Source organism: Galeopterus variegatus, unplaced genomic scaffold (genome assembly GCF_000696425.1).
Source record: "Galeopterus variegatus unplaced genomic scaffold, G_variegatus-3.0.2 Scaffold5487, whole genome shotgun sequence".
NCBI classification, from domain to species: domain Eukaryota; kingdom Metazoa; phylum Chordata; class Mammalia; order Dermoptera; family Cynocephalidae; genus Galeopterus; species Galeopterus variegatus.
Window position 1 is genome coordinate 195,585 of NW_007731598.1, and position 11,391 is coordinate 206,975.

The window sequence follows — 11,391 nt, forward strand, 5'->3', positions numbered from 1 at the left end:
CACTGGCTGAGCGAGGTGTGGGCGCAGCACCGACGGTTGCGATCCCATTGCCGGTCTCGGTCCGGTACGGGCGCGACACTGAAGGTTGCGATCCGTTGCCGGACACGAAAAAAGACAAAAAGGAAAAAAAAATAATAAAAATAAATAAATAAATAAATAAATAAAACACATATTGTGGGGCTGGCCCGGTGGCTCACTGCTACAGTGCGCCACTTGGGAGTGCAGTGGCGCTCCCGCCGAGGGGTTGGATCCCACATACAGACCGGTTCCCGCTCACTGGCTGAGCGAGGTGTGGGCGCAGCACCGACGGTTGCGATCCCATTGCCGGTCTCGGTCCGGTACGGGCGCGACACTGAAGGTTGAGATCCGTTGCCGGACACGAAAAAAGACAAAAAGGAAAAAAAAATAATAAAAATNCGCGACACTGAAGGTTGCGATCCGTTGCCGGACACGAAAAAAGACAAAAAGGAAAAAAAAATAATAAAAATAAATAAATAAATAAATAAATAAAACACATATTGGTTGCTTCCAGTTTGGAGTAATTATGAATAAAGATGCTATTAAACATTCATGCGCTGGTTTTGTGTGGACATAAGTTTTTAAATCAGTTGAGTAAATATTTGGGATGGCGACTGCTAGAGTATATGGTAAAATTTTGTTTAGCTTTGTAATAAAACTGGCAAACTATCTTCCAAAGTGGCTATCTTCCCAAAATGGTAATTTTCCATTTCCAATAGCAATGAATGAGAGTTCTGAATGTTTCTCTACCTCTTCACCAGCAATTGGTGTTGCCACTTTGGGGATTTCAGAAAATCTAATAGGTGCGTATAGAGCTCCTGTACAAATTTTTATGTTTATACCTAAGTATTCCATTTGTAGAGTGCTTTTGTATATGGTAGTTTTCTAAATTTCAAATTCAATTGTTCATTGCTGGTAGATAAGAAAGCAATTGAATTTTGTTTATTAACCTTGTATCATTCAACCTTGGTAAACTCACTTAGCAGTTTCAGTAGTTTGTTGATTTGGTGGGATTTTCTACATAGAGAATCATGTCATCTGAAAACAAAGACCGTTTTATATGCTTCTTCCTGCATTAATTTCTTACGGCTGTTGTAACAAATCATCACAAACTTAGTGGCTCAAAACAACAGAAATGTATTATCTCACATTTCTGGAGGCCGGAAGTCTGAAATCAAGGTGTCAGCAGAGCCACATTCCCTGTGGAGACTCTAGAATTTCTGCCTCCATCTTCACACAGCCTTCTCTACTGTGTCTAATCTCCCTGTCTCTCCTGTAAGGACACTTGTGATGGCATTTAGGGTCTCATCTGGATAATCTAGAATAATCACCTCATCAAAAGATTCTTAATTTAAGCAATGACCTCTTTTCCCAAATAAGGTAACATTCACAGGTTCCAGGGATTAGGAAGTGGACATGTCTCTGGCAGCTGTTATCAGCCTACAATACTTCACAATCTGCATACATTTTATTTCCATTTCTTGTCTTATTACACTAGATAGGAGCTCCAGTACAATGTTTAATGAAAGTGGTAACTGAGAGAGAGAATATCGTTACCTTGTTCTTAGAGGGATCTTAGGGGAAAACATCCAGTTTCTCATTCCTAAGTATGTCATAAGGTTTGCTTGCAAATGTTCTTTATTGAGGACACTCCACTCTATTCCTCTGCAAGAATTTATGGAACAGGTGGAATTTGTTACAGACCTTGAAGGACAGATAAAATTTGGAGATGAGAGAACACATGGAAAGACATCACCATTAGAAGAAACACCAAAAGCATAGAAAGTATAAGGCACATGCAAACAATAATAAATGGATACACCTAAGGAATCTGTGTGTGTGTGTGGCAGGGGTGTGTGTGATGTATGAATGTACGTTTTAGAACGTGTTACTGCAAATACCCTTTATGAAAACATTATAGAGGGCTTCAAACCTGCAAACTTTGTTTGTGCTCTGTCCTTTAGGCAACATGAGGACTGATCCCATGAAAAGTGTTTTAAGATGCTAAATTTAGCATCTTAATTTTAGCATCTGTTTTGGATGTGTTGAGGAAGGTCAATTGAGAGTCAGAGACCACACAAGATATTAAAAATAGTTCAGGCACGTAGGCACTGCCTACTTTTTAAAATCCAGTAATAAGTTTTAACTACACAAAATATTTTTAAAAGTATGTTAGTACTTTCCTACTGTCAAAAGAACAATGGATTTTCCAATGGAACTAAGTAGGCACACACTTTTGTTTTTACTTCTCATCTTAATATTGCTTCCTTTGTCCTTCTGCTAAAACAAAATTACCTTAGAGAAATAAATGTTACATTTTGAATTATTAACACCACAGAGCAGTACAGATTCTCTTCAGAGTTCACATAAATCCAACATGAGGGTAAAAACTTTGTGAGAGAATATCCCACCATGAAAATAGCTATCTGTACAAATGTTCTTTCAACGGTGCCCAAAATTTCAACAGAATGACTAAACTAGGAGATGAAAGGCCTGAAAAAGTCAAAAGTAACACATTAAATAGATTAGTTTTCAACAGTGATTAGATGAAATTAAAATTAATAATAAACTTACAGTATTATATTAAATTTTTTTTTTTTTTCCTAATTTGAAATCTGTAGCACGATACTGTTTTTGTGGTCTGAAGCAACTCAAAGCTTTTCTAAGGCCTATAATTACAAGTCTCCATGGTACAGTTTCATTAAAAACTTTCATTAAACAACAGCTGCCCTTGTATATGGTCTTCTAATCAATTTGGTCAAACAGAATGACTTCTAATCAGCTGTTGATAAAAATAGAAGATGAAATTTTAATTCTAATAGATTAACCACAAACTCAAGACAGTCTTCAAAATCCATCTAGCTCTATTCTCCAGTGGATTTAATGACTATTCAGCAACTCATTACTAAATAGAACAAGATGAACATTTTCCAGTTCATTAAAGAAATGTACTATGTATTTTTGCATTGTCCTCATGATTCGTTACAGGGAGTCTTAATTACAAGATAATGGATAATGGTTATTAAATGCAGACTGCAGTAATGAAGCTCTATTCATTTGCGAACCTCAGAGACTGCAAAGAGAGGAAAATAAAATTACTAGCTTCAAAAGATTAACGGATCAAATTATTATTCAATTTTGAAAATCTCATTCTGACTTCATAGAAACAAGAAGAGATTAAAAACTAGTATTAAGACCAAAGTAGTACATTTTAAAAAAATAATATCTTAAGGCTATTACTGCATAATAAGCTTCAGATGTGATTATTAGAAAAACACATAGCTAACAATGGGAAAACATACATTTTTATTTCCCGAACAAATCTCATTTATGATATAGGAAATTACTAGTAGGATCTTAAAAAGAGTCTCGGTGACCATGGAAGATATATGCTACTATGCTACAAAAGAACAGCACAATGGAAGGTATTATTAACATTTTATACCTCACTAATGAAAAATAGGATTTAAAATCAACTGCTGCTCGAGAAAGCTTGTCATTAAGTGGAATTCATGCCAACCCTATAATAAGAGCTTCTGGGCACATTATTCATTAGCACCACGTTTTCTATTGCTCTCTAAGAAATTACTGATTAAAGTTAGCAAGGGAGTTTTGTATTGTAATTCTAACACTAATTGTCACAATTGTCAGCATAGGACACTTCTTTTTAACAGAGTGTACAAAAATATGAACCCCAAATTAAAACAGTGTCTTTGATATTGTATTCTTTTGCTCAACATAGGTTTGAAAATAACTTGGGATGAGATATAAAGAACCAGCGTATTGTTAAAGAAGTGGCCGGAAGAAGACGGAGGCAGAAAGCCCCTATGGAGGTATCAATATGGTACTAATACTCAATCTGGATTATTCCACAGTCATTCCACAAAGACATGCTTACATGACCCAGGGATAATAGCCACCCATGTGAGAAAGTGGGAAAATAGATTTCGAGAGAGAGAGAAGAAAAGCATAAGAAGGAAAGAAAAACAAAAAAATAAAAACACCTGCTCTTTCCATTTCTTTCCTTCAATCTGAATAGTGAGATACTCTTCAGAAATACTTCTCCCTGGAAGAATACTTCTTTCTGGTCCAATCCATCACATTACTAAGGCAGAAAGGCGTGCTCAAGTATAATGGCAATCAGAAAGCAATCACAGGCTGGCTGGTTGCTCAGTTGGTTAGAGCGCAGCCTTATACACCAAGGTCATGAGTTCAGATCCCAGTACATGCCAGCCACCAAAAAAAGAAAAAAAGAAAGAAAGCAATTACAATGTCAGGGTTAGAAAATATCTCCAGTCCCCCAAGGGTAAGATTAGCTCTTGATAACCACATTCCTTGCAGATGCCTTCCTCTCAACAAAAATAAAGATGTGGTCGTTTAACATAATGCAAAACAGGATGACTGAAATGGAATACAAGGTGGAAACTCTGTCTATATAATCCTTGGTAACTGATAATAAAGTCCTTGGGAGAACATTCTAAACAGTTATGCTATCCATTCAAAGATATGTGGTTAGAATCACTTTACACAAATAGGAGTCCTTGAGTTATTCCTAATATGCCAGAAGTTCCCTTTCACTTTTAAAGCATTATTTAAAATTAATTTCAGAACTGTAGTTATACTGGAAATGAGATACCAATCAATGAAGATAACTTCTATTTTAGAGTGGGTTTCAACTGTTTAATCTTTCAAATGACTGTACTTTTTTTTTTTTTTTATAAATTTGGAGAAAGAAAAGGATTATTTAATTCAAAAGTTTATAAGGCCATTTGGTCAGCATTCTGGACCAAAAGTCAAATTGGGAAACAACGAAAAGTCTCCTAAACCTAGCTCTGTACCTGCCTTCTCCAATTTCTAATATTGTATCGGTTTTCCTGAGGACTGTTTGCAAATAGCTACACAGAGTTAACAGTTCAAATATGGGTTCCCCAAAATGATGGTTCATTTCTTAGTTCTCACCTCTCCCCTCCCCCTGCCTTCTTCTGAGTAAGAGTGTCCAGGAAAGAGAGTTACAGGTAAGGGGACCCTACAAGATCTGTAACTAAAACCAAAGGCTCTGTCTGGAATAAGATGGTGGTGATGGCTGCACAATTTTGCGAGGATGCTAAAAACCCCTGAAGTGTACCCTTTAAAGGGTGAACTTTATTGTATGAGTTATATCTCAATTTTAAAAGGAAAAAGAAAAGGGTGCGAGTTCATGAGGGAGAAGGGAGGAGAAAAAGAAAAACTACCTAGAAAAACTAACTCTGGGGCCGGCCCGGTGGCGCACTGGATAAGTGCACCGCTTGGGAAGCGCGGCGGCGCTCCCGCCGAGGATTCGGATCCCACATACAGAACGGTTCCCGCTCACTGGCTGAGCGAGGCGCAGGAGCAACACCGAGGGTTGCACTCCCGTTGCTGGTCCCCAGTCCGGTACGGGGGCAACACTGAGGGTTGCGATCCATTGCCGGACACGGAAAAAGACAAAAAAAAAAAAAAAGAAAAAAGAAAAACTAACTCCACATGAAATTATCAAATAGCTGACAACGGGCAAGTGTGTATAATCATCTGTACCTTTACTCTTTTCCTGAACTCATCTTTTAAGTCTGCTCCTAGTCTTCTCTGTAAATAGTTCCCCATTAGCTCCCAAATACAACATCCATAATCCAGGCCGCCCCTTCAAAATGTAGCCAGTCACTGGTCTAAATAGATAAGGATCTACTGATGATGCTTACTCAGCAGGTGAGGTTGACCAAACGAACAGCGTTCACATCCAAGCATTAAACTACCTAAAGCATTTCTTTTGAAGAACAGTATTTCAACACATTACTAGGGGTCTTCAGAAAGTTCATGGAAAGACTTGTATTATCTCTTGATTCTATTTTTCCATGAATTTTTTGAAGTATCTTCCTGTAATTATAGTTCCTTAAAGAGATTTTTAAAGAGTGGTACCAACACTGGGAACTTCTCGCTGGCCAAAGAGAGAGGGTTTGGTTAAAAGGCCTTTTAGGACCACCGCAACGATGCCCACCAGGAGTTACTCACTCTACTCTGAACGCTCTAGGGCTGCAGTGTCCCGTACGGTAGTCAGTCACCATCGGTGGCTACTGAGCACTTGAAATGGCGTTAGTCCAAACTGAGATGTGCTGAGTGTAAAATACACACAGGGTTTTGAAGACTTAGTCCAAAAAATAGTATGTAAAACACCTCAGGAATTTTTATACTGATTAGACACTGAAATGATATACTGAGGATTTATTAGGTTAAATAAAATACATTACTATAATTACTGTTACACCTGGTTCTTTTTACTTGATTAATGCCGTTACTAAAAAGTTTTAATTACATATCTCTATTAAACAGTACTGGCCTAGGGTTTCAATGAGACACCAAAACATGTAATCACTCTGTGCAGGCTAACAATTTGATACCCTTTTAGACCAATATCCTTTAAATGCTGGATTAAAATTTATTGAGAAAAAAGACTTAATTCTGCATAGAGGTAGAGTAGAATAGAAAAGGAAGATTCCTAGGTGTCACCACTTGGCTATTCTCTTTTGTCTAAACAATTTGACTCTGTTCCCAAATTTGAACACTTCACTGAGCAAAAAAGCTCTGTAATTAACTCAACCCACCTTCCATTGAAAGCAGAGAATATCTGCTTAGGGAACATGAGAGCATATCTGCAGAATGCCTTATGTCTAATCCCAGTCACTGACAGTAGAGGAATTCTAGTAAATACAATTTCCTCTGTCCCAAACACTTTCAGTGGTTTCAGTGCTTCTTATAGATTAGCACACTGGGACACTGCCCAGCTGGCTGGCCTCTTAATCCTGTTTTGGAAGTGGCCTTGCTTTCAGGTTTTAAATACACGGGAGCAACTCTAAAACTACACTCAAAAACTCATCACTGTGCATGACTTGTGCTCACACCTCTGTGCTCAGCCCAACCACTTGCTTTCCCAGCCCTTCAACATCCATTCAAGTAGTATTTATTGAGCACCTACTATGTGCTAGTACTGTTCTAGAAACTCAGGACACTGCAGTGTACAAGACGAGGCTTTTCTTTATGGGACTTTGCCCCATTACAGGAAACACTAACTCAGTTACGTTAAGTTATGCATGTTTTCTCTTGGCCTGACCACCTAATCTAGAAAAAAATCTTTATCTGTCTTCATCATGCCACCTTTGTTTTTCAGAGAGCTAGTAGCATTGCTGAGAAGAAAAAAATAAGATTCATGGCAATCAGGCAAGTATCCTATGATCAAAAGAAAATGCCAGAAATATCCACAGGCATTATTATACTGGGGCAACAGTTTGGATAAAATATTAACGTGTTTTAGACTCAATATAAAATGAAAACATTTATCTGTAAATCAAATTACCAATGCCAAATGCCTCAAAATCAAAATGCTTTTCCAATTAACTATGTTAGGCAAATATCCTCTATTGATACGGTAGTTTTAAAGCCATCTTATCTTAAAATAACACAACCATATTTAACACCTTTTTTTCCTTCACTTTTGCTGTGAGGGGAAAGGAAGATAGAACCTCAATTTGAGATAAAATATGATTTGGTATCACTATACTTTGGCAAAGAAGAGTAAAATGAGGAAACGTTTTAACAAAATAACAGGCTAGATATGCTTTAAACAACTGAATTTCGTTTTGATTGTGCTTTCTATTGTCACTAGCAAGTTTGGAATATATAGTATATATTAACATTAAAAGTCAGGTATGCTTGTATGGAATCTATTAACTTGAGAGAAAATTACTCAGATTGAAGAAATAGCTGCTTAAAATGGATTTAGAAATACATTTTACTGAACAAAGCAAGTTAGAAAATTAGGCGACTTTATCAGGATTAGAAAGTGCTATGAATTTTAAACACAAAGATTTTAAAAAACAATGCAGAACATATTTGAGATTATCACACTTCAATGTCATCATAAATCTTTTTTTTTTTTCCAACAATTGATAATAAGTATGGGGAGTTACTTTTTACAGTGACCTGTCTTTCACAAAAGAAGTTGTGTTAATATTTCTGCGGGGAGTTTTATCTCCAGGTGATTGTTTCACTGTACCTGGAGACTCACATGCTTCCCATTAGCAGATCTATAGATGGGTAAACCTTGAAAAGGCTCTGAATGCAAAGCACTCCCCATGCAGAGCTCTTGGGGTGGCCGCCTGGGTTACTGCAGTTACCACTTACCAACCACTCAGAGACAATGCTGCTGCTCTCCTTCTGTTCACAAACAATTCTCAAGTTAAAATTCTGTTTCTGTTTCTCAACTAGTCACGTCTTCATTTTTATCTTTACTCCTTTTCACTCAGCCACCCACCAGAGACCTTGATTCCTCAACAAAAGAGGTATATGCTTGCAAAGGAGAAAGCTACCGAGCCTGGAAAACCTCATCAGTGGGTTTGGGTACAATCAGAAAAGGTCACCATAAACTTCTACCAGGCGGTTATGTTGTGCATCACTGCGATGTTAGAATCGTTCACAACTTCCAAAAGACACATGAGGCGAGGAGAAGGGAAGGAAAAAGAAGTACGGGCAGGAAGAATGGTCCTGACCTAGACCTGCAAAAGTCATGAATTTATACTGACCATGCCTGCAAGCTGGATCCATTATGCATATTAACTAGAAATCATCTACCATATCCTTTGATGTCACACTTTTATCAAGGCACTACCTTGCTATGAATATACATGCTCATGCACTATATTTCCTTCACAGCAGAGAAGCTATGGGTTCCTTTTCTAAAACTCTTAAATAGAAATTATCTACAATCATATGGTGATCATGCATATTTCAGACAAATAGCTTACACTACACACTTAATACAGAGGTTTTCTCTGAGTCTCACACAACTTCCTATTACTAACAGGTTTGATTAAAAGGCCATTAGTTTTTAGGAGATGTCCCCCCAGCATAAAATAAAATATAAATAGTTTCTTAACATGTATACCGTGGAATTTAGATTTTTTTTTACCTGCCTTCCTTTTAAACCTGCACTGTAAAATTTTGGTACATATTTAGTGTTTTTAATGCTACTTGTATGGTTGCTTTGAGTGTTGAATTGATTTCCTACCCCTAAAGTACATGTTAGAGTCCTCTGTGTTGTAGATATCATTTCTCTCATGCATTTCAGGAGAGTTATTAAATATCAAGATCCAAAGTGAATACATGGGGAATTGAAAAATATAAAACTTTAGTGAAGAAAAATTTCAGCTCTTAAATTTATGACCAAAATGACCCCTAAAGTACATGTTAGAGTCCTCTGTGTTGTAGATATCATTTCTCTCATGCATTTCAGGGGAGTTATTAAATATCAAGATCCAAAGTGAATACATGGGGAATTGAAAAATATAAAACTTTAGTGAAGAAAAATTTCAGCTCTTAAATTTATTACCAAAATGGGAAATGAGACTCACATGATAACCTATAAAGTAAAAAGGCATTTGGATTACAAACAGTTAACAGTGTCAATGTATGCTGGAGATCCAGCCACCTGTGCTTTTGTCACAAAAACCATAAATTTACTCAGGAGAAGGTTTCTGGGTTGACTTGGCCTGGTTGTTCACATTTAACATGTGAAAACTAAAGATCACAAAAAATTTTACGCATAAGGACCTCAAAGGTGTTATAATATGGAATGGACAGATAAGACTGGTCTGATCGTGGCACTTTTCATCACAAAATCTTCAAGCATTTTCATCATAAAATGCTTCAAGAATAAAACCCTAGGACTTGCACTCTCTAGGATCTGAATTTAACCTAGTATTTAACTGCTCTCTTCTGCTACTCACACCAAAGCATCTTAGACTCTAGTTAATTCTGATGATGGTGACAACACTGTAAAACAACCTTAAGAGGAGTAGTAGTAGTAATAGGATAGGTCTCCTTTTCTGAGAACTGCTAGGTGCTTGGCCCCACCAAAGAACTTTATATGTTATAATGGACTGAATTATGTCCCCCCTCTCCAAGCTCACTGAAGCTTGAGTTGTGTCCCCCAATTTTTATGTATTAGAAACTTGGCCCCCACTGTGACTGTTAAGAGGGTGGGAAATCCTGTTGTGATGGTTGAAGGGTAGAGCCTTGGAGAGGTGACTGAGTTGTAGAACCGTGTCCTAGTGAATGGATTAAAAAAGGTGGTCAAGGACGTGGTTCTTAGGGTTTTAAAAGGGGAGCATGAAGAGTCTGTCCCTCTCTCTGTTCTCTCTGTTCCAGCCATCATGCAATGTGAGATCCCTGGGTCACTGTTGCCACCACCAGATGGACTTTGGACTTCCCAGCCTCAGAAACTGTAAGCAATAAATTTTGTTTTCTTTATAAGTCACCCAGTTTCAAGTATTTTGTTATAAACAACAGAAACGGACCAATGCATATGTCTACACTAATGCAATCTGCACAACACCTTAAAAGGCAGGTCCTCTTACTATCCCCCTTTACCAATGAAGAAACCAGGGTTTATAGAGACTGAAAAACTCATCTAAGACTACAGCTTCATGAGCGTTATGAATGGAACTTGAATCCAGGGTTTTCAAACTCAAAGCCCAGGCTTTTACCCACCATACACTTCTGCCTCCTAAATGAGACCAGTTATTGTTTTACAGAAACACCCTCTACCTTATCAACTTTGTATTCTGCATCCATTCTCTCCCTGTCAAAATCCTACCTGGCTCAGTTCAACTATTTTCTTCAATATGAAATGGCACTGTCATTGCGTTCTTCCTGTTTTAAATATGAACATGATGACTGGAGCGGTGGCAGCCGTCTTATAACCATGAGGGAAGTGCCTAGAGAATAACAGAGGCCCCAATCCTGATACTGACGACAAACCACCAGTAGTGATTAGCTATCCCTCCAGGCTTCCTGGTATATAAGAAAAACCAGCCACAGTTGTCAAGTTCTGTGCTATTTGCAGCCACCCTCAATCCTAACTGTTCACTTTTGCTCTGCTGACCTAGAAACCCAGTGGTACACTACATGTTAATTTCCCACGGACATCACACTCTACAGCCACAGACACAAAGTTATCACCTCCTACACACACCCTGCTCCGCCTAGCTGAGACCCCAAAGACCCCATCAGCTATGCCTATCCAGACCCCTAACTCCCCCCACTCCATCTACACCAGTAAATCAGACAGAAGAGGTCACAGTCCGACTGACTACAAAGTGGAAGGAAAAGTAGCAGTGAAAGGGGACCAGAGAAAGCTGTTAAGAATTACTAGGAAAATGGGCCGGCCCGGTGGCACACTGCTACAGTGCAGCACACTGCTACAGTGCGCCACTTGGGAGCGCAGTGGTGCTCCCGCCGAGGGTTCGGATCCCACATACAGACTGGTTCCAGCTCACAGGCTGAGCGAGGTGGGGGAGCGACACTGGG

At 38.3% G+C, this 11,391-nt stretch overlaps 1 protein-coding gene across 1 annotated transcript in view; it reads right to left on the bottom strand.

Annotated features, from left to right (window-relative positions):
* Window positions 1–1,646, bottom strand: part of LOC103604922 (putative deoxyribose-phosphate aldolase) — a 15,894-nt gene extending 14,248 nt beyond the window's left edge. Inside the window, exon 1 of the mRNA XM_008589497.1 lies at window positions 1,576–1,646. The gene's annotated coding sequence lies outside the window, so the exon portion shown is untranslated. The remainder of the gene's footprint in view (window positions 1–1,575) is intronic.
* Between the last annotated feature and the right edge of the window lie 9,745 nt (window positions 1,647–11,391).